Source organism: Triturus cristatus, chromosome 8 (assembly GCF_964204655.1).
Source record: "Triturus cristatus chromosome 8, aTriCri1.1, whole genome shotgun sequence".
NCBI classification, from domain to species: Eukaryota; Metazoa; Chordata; class Amphibia; order Caudata; family Salamandridae; genus Triturus; species Triturus cristatus.
Window position 1 is genome coordinate 1,103,877,927 of NC_140591.1, and position 16,239 is coordinate 1,103,894,165.

Genomic DNA, 16,239 nt, shown 5'->3' on the forward strand with positions numbered 1-16,239 from the left:
CCGAACACTGGCTGTATCCTGGCTAAACCTCCTCGTGCTGGTGCACAACCAGCAGAGACAAGTTACTTTTGAGGAGGCTTTGGACGTACCACCTATACCACCATAGCACAGAAAGAAGAATAGCAAGACAACTAGCCCAGTGCATTCCATCCCATCACCACCACCACCTGCTGCACCACCTTTACTTCCTACACCAGCATCATATTCCCTTTAGGGTTCTGGTAAATCTTTCAGCAGTAATCGGGATGACGGAGATTAGTACTCCATTCCATGTCAGGAAGATCTGTGGGGCTCTCATGACATGGTCCCACCTACTAACACAGACCCCGATCTTTACCCAGCAAAGCAGTCTCCCCCAGATGGCACCACTACCTGCCATTACATCATGGGTAGGCCGCTGCATATCGTAAGGTTCAGCTCCATAGAGAAACACTAAAGGAAGATGTTTTGTTTGAGACCCTCTCCTCTAACTAACGCTCAGCACAGTATCTGCTGATGCTGAAAGGTAGGCTTAGACACACAACTGACATCTTTCAAGACCCAGTTAAGGCACATGATATTACTCCAAGGGTCGATAAAAAGTATAAACCTTCCCCAACTGGCCCTTCATACACTGCAGGCCAACTTCCTCCTGTCTGTCTGGTTGTTGGCAAACTCGCAAACATCTGGTGAGAATCCCCCACCAGACAAAGAAAGTAAAAAAACAGATGCAGCAGGGAAGATGGTGGCTGCTCAGGCTGCCAACCAATGGGGAATTGCCAACTCCTTTAGCCAGTTTTCCGGCTACGACAGAGCTCATTGGGATGAGATGGAGGAGCTCCTCTAACACCTCCCTGAGGAACATAAAAAAGGGCGTATGAGATTGCCTCGTAGTGTAAATCAATTGCAAACAATGTGGCTCCTTTTGCCGCTCTCCCTATCTTGGAGGGACAAAATTCATCCCACAGATCCCTCCTCCTATTACCATCGTCCCAAGGCACACAACATGTCACTCAGGGTTTTCTATAGGGGCTCATATAGAGTAATAATTCTAGGGGCAAAGCCAAGGGTGGTCTCACCAAACCTTCTCCACCTCCCCCAAACAGTGACTTGCGAACCATCCTCCCGACCACACTACACCTGTTGGGATGCGACTACAAGGGTCCTTTTGACCGGCGGAACATTACCTCCTACCAGTAGTTATTGGATATTATCCAGCATGATTATTTTCTCGAGCTCACTTCCCCAACTCCAAACATTCCACCTTGCAAACACAATCTCTTGCTAAAACATCAACGGTTGCTCAAGGAGGAAGTTCAGGCACTTCTGAAACAAGCGGCGATAGAACCAGTGCCAACACACCAGCAAGGCACTGGAGTCTATTCATTTATTCCCAAAAAGGACAGGTCCTTAAGACCAATCTTGGACCCCAGACCCTTAAACCGATATATCTTTACAGGGAACTTTCACATGATCACTCTTCAAGATGTCATCCCACTACTACAACAAGGTGACTTCTTGGCAGCTCTCAACCCCAAAGACGCCTATTTCCACATTCCTATTCACTTGGCCTATCACCAGTACCTCAGGTTTGTCATAAACAACCACCATTTCCAATTCAAGGTGCTCCCCTTCGGGGTCATAGCTGCCCCCAGGGTTTTCACCAAATGTCTCACAGTAGTAGCAGTTCACGTGCGCGGGCAAAACATGCATGTCCCGTATTTAGACAATTGGCTCATCAAAAGCACGACTCGTCAACAATGCTTCCAACACACTCAGGCCACCATAAACTTCATTAGCAAAGATTTACCATCAATGTAGTCAAATCCTATCTCCAGCCTCTCCAAATACAACCCTATCTAAGAGCCATCCTTGATTCACAGAGAAGGATATCAATTACCTGGAGTTGCCAGCTGTTCATCTAGTGCGCAAAGCCTTCCTTCGCCACTTCATTGGCAAGGTAGTCTTGATCAAAACAAACAACATGACTGCCATGTTCTATCTCCAAAAGCAGAGAGGAACCAGGTCCCCTCAGCTCTCACCTAGCACAGACCATTTGGAAATGGGCTCTCCGATACAACATTCATCTGTTAGCGGAGTTCCTGCCGGGTGCGGTAAACAACTTTGCAGATCTCAGCAAGAGGTGTGAACAGGTCCTCGAATAGGATCTCCACCAGCAAGTCCTTCTCCCATACTTCCGGCATTAGGGTTATCCAGAAATAGACCTTTTCGCCACAGCAGAAAACGCAGAATCTCCAAACGTTGCCTCCAAGTTCCCAAACCCACGGGCAACGCACTATGGATGAGTTGGTCAGGGATATTTGCTTGCGCTTTTCCACCTCTCATGCTGATTGCATTTGTAGTTCACAAACTTCGACAGACATGTCTCACACTCATCCTAGTGGCTCCCACATGGGCACGGGAGCCATGGCTCACCACACTGCTGGAACTCTCAGTAGTCCCCCACGAGGTACTGCCAAACAGGCAGCACCTTCTCAAGCCGAACTGGGGAGAAATCTGGCACCCATGCCCCAGGTCCCTCAACCTTGCAATTGGGGCCTGAAATCCTAGAGTTTGATTATTTGAACCTACCACAATCCTGTATGGACATCCTTAAGGAAGCACGTAGACCTACTACTCATGCTTGTTATGCTGCAAAGTGGATTTTAAAGGATCAATTTGTTTGGAATTATAGTAGTGGGCACATCTTTTCCAAAGTACAAGACATTGCCTGCTATCTTTTCCATTTACTTACTACAGGTCTAGCTTTTACATGTATAAGGCTACACAAAGGAGCAGTGTTCGGGTATCTACAAAACAGACACCACACCTCTTTATTCAGAATTCCTATCATTAAAGCCTTCTTAGAAGGTCTTAAAAGAGTTGTTCCTCCTGGGGTGCCACCTGCCTCTACTTGGAATCTCAATTAAAAAAACTCCTGCCCCCTCCAGTTTTTATCATTGAAAGTATAATGTTCGAGGCATATGAGCTGCAGATTGTACACTTTTGCTTAGATCGCCATCTGGTGTTGGGCCCGGATGTTTGCAGTTTGTTTTTCTTCTTAGACAGTCTTTGGAAGTCACGAGTTCGGTGACGCCTCCTTCGGTCCGTACTGCGCATGGGCTTCGGCTCCATCCTCAGATTGTTTTTTTCCGCCATCGGGCTCGGATGTGATACTTCGTGCTCCGGCTTCGAACCTTTCCAGTTCGACCTTCGACGGAAAATCCTCGTCCGTCGAGATTCTTAAGACAAAATCATCTTCTTCATCTCTCTCGGCGGCACTTCTCGATTCCAGACATCGGCACCGGCCTACGTGCCTCCCTCGACTCTGGTCTCGGCCGATGGAAAGGACTCCCTTCAAAAAGTGCCCAAAATGTGGGTCTAAATTTCCCCACACCGACCTGCATCAGGTGTGTAACCTCTGCCTCTCTCCCGAACACGAGGCTCGAGACTGCCCCGCCTGCAAGTCTTTTCGATCGAAAAAGACCATCCGGGATCGAAGAGCTCGACGCACCATGGCGCACTCATCGACTTCGGCTCCACCCGACATCTTCGGAGACGACACCGGAGCTTCGGGGCAGCAGCACACCGAGCAGGAGGAGGAACTCGTCAGCGCTTCCGAGGCCGACGACTCTGACCTGGAGGAGATAACACCGGCGCAGAGGGTCGTGAGTACTCTACCCCCTCCCACTCCCGTATCCACACCGAAAGAGACTCCGGTTACACCTTCGCCTCCGGGCCTAGGGAAAACCAAACGTACAGCTTCTATCACCCCACCTTCGGGCCCGGTGTCGAAGCATCATAAGTCTCCCGGCGGCTCGGGCTCGATTCGGTGCCAGAAGAACTATTTACTCCTGATCCTTATCAAAAAACTTTAACAAAGGATCCAAAGACTGGTCATTTAACTTTGTCTTCCAAAAAAAGACATTTACACAAGCCAGATCCTCCTCCACCGCCAAAACGGAAGGACTCTGCCACATCCCCCTTCAGAGTACCCTCCCCTCCACCTCCTCCACCTCCCATATCTCCACCACCTTTGCCTCACCACTCTCCCACCCCATATCCAGACCCTGATTATGGAGATCCAGATTATGATCCGGCAGACGCCCCAATAGACCCCACACCTCCAGGGACACCAGACCCATGGGAGGATTACCACAACCCCGATGTACCAGATGTGCCTCAGGATGACATTTATCCATCCAGGCCATCTCCTCCAGAGGACTCCCTGGGGTTCCACCACTTAATACAGCGGGCGGCACACTACCATGGGGTAGAATTACATAGCGAGCCAGTTGAGGACGATTTCCTACTGGACACTTTTGACATACAAGATAAGGCCACAGCAATATTGCCCATGCTAAAAGGGGTAACCAAACATGCTGCAGAGGTGTTCAAGGACCCAGTCAGAGCTAGGGTACTGAACCCCAGGATAGAGAAAAAATATAAAGCAGCCCCCACAGATCCTGCATATATTAAAGGACCTGCTCCCTTGGACTCATTGGTGGTATCCACAGCTAGGAAGCGGTCTAACTCTCAATCCTCAGGGGAGGCTCCACCACCAGATAAGGAGTCAAAGCTCTTAGATGCGTCTGGTAAACGCACTGCCTCGCAAGCCGCAAATATGTGGCGCATTGCCAACACACAAGCTCTGCTTGCTCGTTATGATAGAGCACATTACGATGAACTGGAGGCTATCATTCAACACCTCCCAGACAAACATAAACACAGGGCTCATGAGCTAATACAGGAGGGAAAGCTCATCACCAACACCTCAATTAAATGTGCCCTCGACGCAGCAGACACAGCTTCTAGAGCTATAAACACCAATGTTTTGCTTCGTCGTCATGCCTGGCTCAGAATCTCAGTGTTTAAGCCAGAAGTCCAGGCATCTATATTAAATCACCCCTTTGACCAACACCACCTATTTGGTCCAAAGGTGGACGAAGCATTGGAGAAAATGAAAAAGGACACGGATACAGCAAAGTCTATGGGGGCATTACAATCCCATACCCCTAGACGTTAATTTCGTCGTTCCTCCTTTCGGGGCACAGGCAGAGGTTACTCTGCCGACAGCGCCTCTACTTCCTACAAGTCCCCTCCTCAGAATACCTTCTCAAAGGGCTATCAGAGAGGTGGATATAGGGGAAACAATAATAAAGGCAGGGGCAAAACCAACAACACCCGTTCTGCCACACCACCCGCCCAATGACTTTCCCCCGCTTCCCCCAGACCATTCCACTCCAGTCGGGGGCAGACTACGGCATTTTCTTCACACCTGGGAGACCATAACCTCAGACAAATGGGTGACACAAATTGTTCAGTCAGGCTACTGTCTCGAACTAACATCTACCCCACCCAATATTCCACCCAGGCACCGTACAATGTCACAAGAACACACCACACTGCTCAAACAGGAGGTAATCTCCCTCCTGCAAAAACAAGCTATAGAGCAGGTCCCCGTCAATCAGCAAAATCTAGGGGTCTACTCTCTGTATTTTCTAATACCAAAGAGAGACCAGACCCTACAGCCTATTCTAGACCTCCGGCCTCTAAATGCATACATACATTCGGACCATTTCCATATGGTCACCCTCCAACAAGTTCTCCCACTCCTCTGTCAGGGAGACTTTCTCACTACACTGGACTTGAAAGACGCATTCTTTCATATTCCAATACACCCTTCTCACAGGAAGTACCTCAGGTTTGTGGTGGACGGTCAGCATTACCAATTCAGGGTTCTCCTCTTCGGGGTCACAACCGCACCACGGGTGTTTACCAAATGCCTAGCGGTATTAGCAGCTCACCTCAGAAGACAACAAATTCACGTCTTCCCTTACTTGGACGACTGGCTGATAAAAGCCGCGTCCTACGACCAGTGTGTGCAACATACAAACAGCACCATCCAACTGCTCCACCAGCTAGGCTTCACGATGAACCATCAAAAGTCCCACCTCATACCATCTCACACAAAGCAATATCTCAGGGCCACTATAGACACCTCCAAAGCTATAGCCTATCCCAATTCAGCCAGAATCGCAAGCATACAAGCCTTGCGCCAAACATTCATTCTTCAGCACTCTCTCCCAGCAAGAGTGTTTATGAAGCTAATAGGGATGATGGCATCTTGCATCTTCATAGTGCCCCATGCAAGACTCCACATGCGTCCACTCCAAGAGTGCCTAGCACGGCAGTGGAACCAGGCCCAGGGACAGCTGACGGATCTGGTGTTGGTGGACGGCCGCACCCATCACTCTCTGCAGTGGTGGAACACCACAAACCTTTCCAAAGGGCGGCCGTTCCTGGACCCGGTTCCTCAGGTGATTCTAACAACGGACGCATCGCTCTCCGGCTGGGGAGCGCACCTTCTACACTTCACAGTGCAAGGTCTATGGACGCCACAGCAAAAATTACTCCACATCAACCATCTGGAGCTATTGGCGATCTTTCTAGCCCTGAAATCCTTTCAGAAACAAATTTCAGCCAAAGCAGTCCTCATTCGCACAGACAATATGACTGCAATGTATTATATTCAAAAACAGGGGGGGGGACACTCTCCCCAGCTCTCCCGCTTAGCACAGAGCATATGGAGATGGGCAATTCCACAAAAAATCTTTCTCCTGGCACAACACGTCCCAGGCATACAAAACACCAAGGCAGATCTGCTCAGCAGACAAACGCAGCAAATGCACGCATGGGAACTGCATCCACAAGTTCTTCGATCATTCTTCCACAAGTGGGGGCATCCTCAGATAGACCTCTTCGCCACCCACGAAAACAAAAAATGCCCAAGCTTCGCCGCCAGATACCCACACCCATTGTCCAAAGGCAAAGCGATATGGATGAACTGGTCAGGCAATTTTGCATACGCCTTTCCACCTCTCCCGCTAATTCCATTAGTGGTAAGGAAGCTACAACAGCACTCCCTCACACTCATTCTGGTAGCCCCAACATGGGCCAGGCAGCCGTGGTACACCACACTACTACAGCTATCGGTGGTACCACATCAAAAACTGCACCTGTCCCCATGCCTCCTAACACAGAACCATGGAGAAATCAGGCACCCGGACCCAGCTCAGCTCAACCTTGCGATCTGGCTCCTGAAATCTTAGAATTTGGATACCTTAACCTTCCCCCTGATTGCATGAACATTATCAAGGAAGCCAGACGTCCTACCACTCGAGCATGCTATGCCGCAAAGTGGAAGAGATTTGTTGTTTACTGCCGTAACAATACAATCAACCCTTTAGATGCATCCATACAGTACATCATATGCTATCTGCTCCATCTTCAAAGGTGTAACCTGGCATATTCATCCATACGTCTACACCTAGCAGCAATTGCTGCTTACCTACAGAACAGACAGCATTTATCACTGTTCAGAGTGCCTGCTATTAAAGCCTTTATGGAAGGCCTTAAACGAGTAATTCCACCCAGGGCACCACCTTCCCCTGTATGGAATCTAAACGTAGTTCTTACAAGGCTAATGGGGCTCGCCTTTCGAACCAATGCATAAATGTGAGCTACAGTTCCTCACTTGGAAAACAGCTTTCCTTGTAGCTATCACTTCCCTTAGAAGGGTTAGTGAGATACAAGCGTTCACTATACAAGAACCCTTTTTACAGATACATCACAGCAAGGTGATACTTCGCACAAATCCAAAATTTCTGCCCAAGGTCATTTCCCCCTTCCATCTTAATCAATCGGTGGGATTACCGTTTTTTTTCTCGCAACCTCAATCTGTTGCGGAAAGGGCTCTACATACACTTGATGTTAAAGGGGCTTTACTGTACTACATACAAAGAACGCAACCTTTTAGAAAGACTAAACAATTGTTTGTCTCCTTCTCTCCACCGCATAAAGGCAACCCCATCTCTAAATCAGGGATAGCTAGGTGGATTGTAAAGTGCATACAAATTTGCTATCACAAAGCAAAAAGAACATTATCTGTTCCACCTAAAGCCCACTCTACAAGAAAGATAGGGGCTTCTATGGCGTTTCTAGGGAACATACCCTTAGATGACATCTGCAAAGCAGCCACATGGTCAACACCGCACACCTTCACAAAACATTACTGTGTAGACGTGCATTCCAAGCAACAAGCTAGTGTGGGCCAGGCTGTACTAAAGACACTATTTCAAACCGCTGCAACGGATACCGCTGGTCGCCGCTAGGGCTGGGTACTGCTATATAATCTATGCAAATGTGTACAATCTGCAGCTCATATGCCTCGAACGGAATATGCTACTTACCGGTATGCATCTGTTCTTGGCATGTAGAGCTGCAGATCTGTACACGCCCACCCGCCTCCCCGGCTACCTGTATCCGTTCCAGTCTATCTTATTTAGATACAACACACATGGGTTTCTTACTATTATCACTACGCTCCATCTTTTCCCTGCTGGCGAAAAACAATCTGAGGATGGAGCCGAAGCCCATGCGCAGTACGGACCGAAGGAGGAGTCACCGAACTCGTGACTTCCAAAGACTGTCCAAGAAGAAAAACAAACTGCAAACATCCGGGCCCAACACCAGATGGCGATCTATGCAAAAGTGTACAGATCTGCAGCTCTACATGCCAAGAACAGATGCATACTGGTAAGTAGCATATTCCTTCTAGCAGCTATCACTTCACTCAACGTGTCAGTGAGCTTCAGTCATTAACTTTAGAAGAACCCGCCTTCCAAATACAAAGAGATAGGGTGGTACTACGTACCTACCTTACATTGCTTCTAAAGGTGGTGTCTTAATATATTGAATTGCCAGTATTTTTCCCCAACATGAATCAGTTGCGGAAAGGGGTCTACATTCCCTTGATGTAAAACAAGACCTTAAGTATTATATTAATAGAACCATGTCATTTAATAAAACACAACTCGTTGGTGCTTTTTCAAAACCACACAAAAAAAGGCCATTTCTAATTCAGGCATTGCACTTTGGATTATCAAATGCATTTAAACATGCTATGCTTGTTTTTGTTTAATATTTTGTATTGAAGATTCATCAAGCAATAACAAAAGAAGCAATATTTGCATTAGAACCTATATATTAATATAATTGAAATGTTCAAAATAAAAACAATATACTTAATACAGATAAATGCTTATTGTTTTATATAAAAAAAAGAGATAGAGAAAGGAAGACCGGAACAAATCGAGGTGAAGCAGGGAAATAGGGAAAAAAATATTTAATTAAGATAGTGATTAGTGTGAGGAGAGATAGGTAGTGCAAGGTAACCGATATAAATTCGATTTGATCTTCTGACGTAACATTAATGAGAAAACATTATGTATATTCTATGTTCATCACACATAAAATTCCATCATGTTTTCTCCGATAATTTAGATGCATCTTTCCAACATGAAAGTATGATTTTGATCTATTTATTGCACTTGCTTTCAAACAACAAAGGCCTGGGGGATACATGTTCAAAGTCAGTCGATCGAGATCCTAAGAAAACATTCTGGAATGTCACACTATATTGCCTTCAAAATATTTTATGCATTCATGCCAGAAAGATTTCCAAATGTAGAGAACATGAGAGTAATAATATAATAAATCAGTCAGAATACCATTACATGTGGAGCATGACCAACATAGTGGTGAAGTGGATGAGTCAAATTAAGAAATACATTCTGGGGTGATAACAGCTCTGTGGTAAACAAAAAAATATAGATTGTGTAATACGTGCAGCTTTGGAGGTACTGGATATTTTACGCCACATTTATTGCCAGAATTGTGCAAAGAATGATTTAGAAAGATCAGCATACCATAGTTTTTCAATGGGGTTTTTAGGTCGCAAAGAAGTGGGTGATATTACATTTTTATATATACAAGCAGCTGTTGGAATAGAGTCATGGTAAATGGCATCCGAAGGTGTCAAAGGCCAGAGTGGGATTAGGGGAGGAGAGAAGTTATAAGTGAGTAAAAACGAATGTAGAGCTGAGGATATTTGTTCACATTCCTGTAAAAAAGAATTGGATAGTCGATATTGCATTTGTAGCTGGGAAAAATGTTGTGACAGAGTTGTCGTTCACCAATTGGTGAACAAACATAATACCCTTCTCTTTCCTATGTTTAAAATAAATACGGTTGGGTATAATTTGAGAAATGTATTGTACCAAAGTAAGGAGGATAGAAACCATTGTTGAAAATCAAGATCAGCCGAGAATAATATATAAAACAAATGTTGGGAGTATTTTAAAATAGGATGTTAGGATATAAAAGTACAATTTGACATATAAGCAACTTCTTTGAAAGAGAAATCATTCAGGAAGGACCTCTCAAATGTAATCCATTGTGGAATGGGTGATTCTTGAAAATCAATTAGGGCATGAAATTGTTGAATCAAAAAGGCAGAGTGATAAAGCTTAAAAATCGGGGAATCAAATCCCCCCTGCATTTTTTGGGCGTTTAAGTTTAGATAGGGAACTTCACAGGTGTTTATTGTTCCATAAGAATTTTGTACGATTGAATTAATTTATGTAAAATAATAATTAGGGATCTTCAAGGATAACCTGGAAATTTTATAAAGAACATGTGGCACGATCATCATTTTGATAGTTTCTAGTCTACTCCACCATGATAAATGTAGGGCAGACCAAGATGAGAGTAACGTTTGCAATTTTGATTTTAAAGTGGTAAAAATATGTTTAATTGTGTTGGAGATAGTAGGAGAGAACCAATCAACCAATTAATTCTGGAGCGACACCATGTAAAACTAGTGTTGGCAAACATATTGATAGCAAAAGGAGTTTAATTTTAAGATTTTAGTTTTGGAAGAATTATTTTTATATTCCGATATACTGGAATATAAATTGATCTATATAAAAGGATCCAGGTTGGTCAAGGGATTGGACACACAGATAGGAACATCATCTGTATAGGCAGATAGCTTAATTTCTAGAGAGCCATGTTTAAATCCAGATATAAATGTATTGTGCTGAACACGTTCAAGGAATGGGTCTAGACAAAGAACCAAAAGTAAAGGGGAAAGGGGACCCTCTTGTCTGGTACCTCTAGGCAAAGTAAAATAAGAGGAGAAACGACCATTGACTAAAACACTAGCACGAGGGTCAGAGTATAATAATTTTGTGAAAGAAATACATTTTGGACCAAAACCAAAGCATTGAAGAGTGGTGAACATAAATTGCCTTTTAATATGGTCAAACGCTTTTTCAGCATTGAGAAATAGAGCTGCAAGGGGAGTATTACTCTTTTTAGCCAATGTAAGGATATTAGAAAACATCCTGGCATTATCTGTGGCAAGTCTACCTTTAATTAAACCATATTGATCAGGTTTAATACAAAGGGGAACAACGGTTTCTAGGCGGAATGCTAGAATTTTAATAAACATTTTGCAATCATAATTGATTAATTAAAATAGGCCGATAGTTTTTATAGAGGGTGTGGTCTTTGTCTGGCTTGGGGATTTACAACAATCAAGGCTTCTAAAAAAAGACCCACTAGTGACTAGTCTTTGAATTCGAAAGAAAGGAGTTGAAGATCCCTAATAATTTAGGAACATAATGTTGAAAGGAAGGAAATTAATTCTATTGAAAATCCATTAGGGCCCAGTGACTTAGCCTTTTTTTAGGGAGTTGATGGTGTTTAAAACTTCTTGGAGGATAATATCCGCTTTGAATTCTTCAAAAGTGTTAGATATGGAAGAAGATTTAGGGACACCATTGAAAAATGTTTGTTTCTGACGAGGTGGTATCTTCTGTATATAAAGTTTTGTAGTAGGATTCGTAGGTTTTGGAGATTTCAGAGTCAGAAATCACTTTGGTATTATTTGATTCATTACGAATGGGGCATATATTTTTTAGTTCTGTTTTAATTTTTAAATAGCCAAAGAACAAAGGGCAACCCCTAGTAGCGTAATATGGGTAGAGAAGCAGGGGAACAATGGAACCAAGCAACAACAGAATAAACTCTACCCCTATAATTGAGAGATGTACAGTGTATCATACATTTAAAGTACACAGAGAATGACACTCAAATTGGATTAAGGTAATGTGGCATACAAACACATGAAGTCACCATAGAAAAGAATACAAAAATAAAAAAACAAAGAACAGTAAATATAACTAATATATTTTCCCTTTTTTTAAATATATATATTTTTTATTTCATTTGTTAATATCACTTTTAATAATACATAGATAGAATTTGTTAGGTTCTTTTACCAAAATAATCACAATAAATAAATCATGTAATGCATTAATGCAAAAATGAAAATATTATTAAACACACACAGTAAATGCCAGAAATTTGTACAAAAAGAAATATACCACAAAATGAAGGAAAAAACAGGTTCCCAATCAGGGGAGAAAAGAGAGGGAATGTTTTTGATCAAAACTACATACACTCAAATTCAAACAGCTCACATTCATACAGCATTACATAATTCATTCAACAAAAGACCAAAGACACTCGTGGGCCCAACTCAAAAGAATGGAATGGATGATCCCAAGGTATTCTGATGGTTATTCAGGATAAATGTCGAGACACTTATCTAGGGTACATAATCAATGGCAATGGAGAGGGCCTAATCAACAACGCCGACACGCGTTTCGGTGAGACAACTCCAACTCAGGAGTACCACCTTCTTCAGGGCGTGAAGGACAAACCCCCACAGAATGGGACCTGCGTTGAGATTGAAAAAGCGAGGGGATGTTCCGTGCATATATATTCTAGATCAGGGATCACCAACGAGTAGCTCGGGAGCTACTGGTAGCTCGCCAGTACCTTCAAAGTAGCTCTCTGAGGGGAAGTCAAGCCCTGTATCAATTTCAGAGTAGGTGCCTATTAGAGAAGGCAGCACTGATATCTCAAGACGCTAAGAGTGACAGCCAGCCAAACTTATCACAGTAACTCATACTAACACTCAAACACACACTGTGCCAGCTTATAGGACCTGCTTCATGACAGTCTGTATCCAATATCAATATAATTAAGCCACAAGGAGATTTACCATGTTACAGTCCCTCCTTTATCAGTCACAACATGTGTGTTAACTGCACCATCAAAAAAGTATGGCAGCAGTAGCCTGAGCTGTAATCAGTGCTGACCCACCAAAGTGCGGGACTGCAGGAGTCAGAGTGAAAATGTGTCAGTTAGATGCATGATCAGCTTAAGACCTGAGGAGAACAGGGTATGATCCAGACAAGAGAAAATTAAGAGATTCATCAACATTTATGTGTGTGCCCATAATAAACACTATTGCTTCCTGAAACTATGCCTTGTGCCGAGAACCGCCAAATATATATGCTAGCCCCATCATAAGAGTGTTATATTTGGCATAAGTGTGTCCATTCTTGACATAATAGTGCCAATGGCATAATTATGGCCATCCTTGACTATTTTAGTATTTTTGGTCTAGTTGTGGTATGCTGGCAGCCACCATAGACCTACTCTGAGCATGACTGGCCTATATGTACGTATTCCTGGCATATTAATGTTCATGACTGATATGTGGTCTTATCCCTGATCCTGCTGGTTTCCAGCCTTGGCACAACTGTGGCCCTAGTTTAATGGTGGGCATTACTGGCATAATCCAGGCATCCATGGTGCTACGGTGAGCATCCATTATGATATAATGGGGTAACCCACAATTGTCCACGGACCTGGGTAACGATTGGTATAGGAAACAATGGTCCTAGACTTCTTTAAAGCTACAATTCAGTTATGAAAAACATTCATTAGTCAAAGGGCATCCGGTACTTATAGAATTAGCATTGTATCATTAATGTACCACCATTTTCTTTACAATGCAAACAAGTATATCCTCAAAAGACACAAAGGCACAAAATATCGCTCCAATAGTGACTGTTTATTTAGTTATTTTGATATTTTAAAGGCGGTTTTAGTTTTCAAAAATGGGATTTCTTCTGGAAAATTGAGTTGGTTTGCCCACAGTGGAATGTAATATTAGATAGAAAAATGTGCATTTTCAGAAACTGGTGAATGATAATTCAAGCTGAACTGGGGAGACGTACTGCTGTGCTTATCTCCTTTGTGCCACTGGGCATGTCAAGATTTGAATGTTACTTCATAAGTCAAGGGGAGGCATTTAATATTAAGGAACTTTTTCCCAGCATTTCTGCTGGTAACCGCACTTGGTATGCTTGGGTGGTAACTACTGAAAATCTTGCTTTGGGTGGTCATAGTGTAGTCACTATTTTACAGGTATAAAATTTGCTATTAGCTCGGGAAGACTTTTGTTGAGCAGAAGTAGCTCTCACTACTGAAAAGGTTGGAGACCCCTGTTCTAGATCAAATTCCACTAGATTCCACAGGGGCTAAAAGTTATAGGAGTAGATCAACCAGCTAGATATTGACAGGAAATAGATTAAATTCTGTCCCCACTTCTCCTATTTTTATTTTCGGTTTGGTCAACGAAGAACAAATCCAACAGGAGCCCTCCTGGAACCTGAGCCCAGATAACTTTCCCACGGGCCCACTTTGAAAGGCAAACGATCACAGGATCCAAACTGCGTTTTCAAAGCAGCTGGACCATAAAGGTCAAATGACTTGATAATTAGGTCCAGCGTCAAAGCTCGATCAGCCAAAGTCCAAATAGCGCGAATCACACGAAGATGGAACCTAACAAATTCTATCTATGTATTATAAAAAGTGATATTAACAAATGAAATAAAAAATATATATATTTAAAAAAAGGGAAAATATATTCGTTATATTTACTGTTCTTTGTTTCTTTATTTTTTTATTCTTTTCTATGGTGACTTCATGTGTTTGTATGCCACGTTACCTTAATCCAATTTGAGTGTCATTCTCTGTGTATTTAAATGTATGATACACTGTACATCTCTCAATTATAGGGGTAGAGTTTATTCTGTTGTTGCTTGGTTCCATTAATTTTTAAATAGTTAGCTAGCATTTTGCGGGCCTTATTCTGACCAACATGGAATTTAGATTTGACATTAAGTAAGATGTTACATGCATCAACATTAGCAAGTTTGTTGGGACTGGTTTTAGCTATGGTTAATTCATGTAAGATCGAGCAAGTGTTTTAATTTGTTGAAGTAAACTGAGAGCTTGAGATTAAATCTCTACTTCCTTTTAGCAGAATATGCTATACTGAAAGCGCAAAAAGAGGCTTCAAAAGCATCCTAATAGTTGAAAATCGATATATCAATAGGGCGATTTTTTTTTTTTTTTTTTTTTTTTTTTAAACTCCCAAATAAAAGCAGTAGCATAATTTATAAAGATTTTATCAGATTGTAGGAGATTATTAAATCTCCATCAGCCAGTTTTGCTGTCAGCGAAGCATACATCTAAAGAGGACAATACTGGTGCATGGCCAAAGATACAAATGGAGCCTATTTCTGACCATTGCAGAGAGGGGAGAAAAGTAAACTCACATTTATCAGGGTTACATGTTTTCTAAACATTGAATAATGGGGAGAGGTTATGACTGATTGGAATGCCTTATGGGATTCATTGGGATTACATCTGCACTTAGATTTCCGATCTGTAAAGGTTTCTAAACATTGATTAAAGTCTCCTGCTTTGATAATGTTAGGGTTTCCAATATTAGCAAGTTTTACTTTTATACTGTGCGCAAAGTCAGGATCAGGTTTGACTGGACCATACATATTAAACAAGGAAATATGTTGTTTTATGAAAAATGGCACTCAGTTGATGCAAAATGTAATTTCATGTTTTATATGAGTGAATAGCAAAACCACCCCTTCAATTAGTAGAGAAGAAAAAATCAGACCAATCCTTTGTTGTTTTAGTGTAAGCGATTCAGTATCATCACAGTGAGTCTCCTGTAAAAAAGCAATTTGGGAGTTAAGCTTAGACAAATGAGAAAGTACCTTTTGTCTGTTAACCGGATGTCCAAGTCCACAGACGTTCTACGAGACTACGTTAAATATATGGGGAACACAAGGAGAGGGGAACAAGCACATGGGTGACAAGCTGCATAAATGGAAACAGAGACAAAATGACTATATATTAAAAATAACAAAAAGCATGACTGAGGCAACACAACAATATTATATGATATACAAATACTCCTATAAAAAGTAGAAGAGGTTAGAAAGAGGGAATATAATAAAGTTGAAGAAGAGACAGATCAAGGATAGGAATTCAGATCTGAGAAGAAGAGCATTGAAAATGAGCATGGGACGTGTCGACACCATAAGGACAACGGCAGAGAGAAGCAAATTAAAAATGATGTAGAAGACGCCATATATTCAGGAAATATGGAAAGTGCAAAAAATAAACTAA

The 16,239-nt window shown here is 42.6% G+C and overlaps 1 protein-coding gene across 4 annotated transcripts in view; it reads left to right on the forward strand.

Annotated features, from left to right (window-relative positions):
* Nucleotides 1-16,239, forward strand: part of SCML2 (Scm polycomb group protein like 2) — a 752,432-nt gene that overhangs the window by 722,004 nt on the left and 14,189 nt on the right. The window lies entirely within an intron of this gene.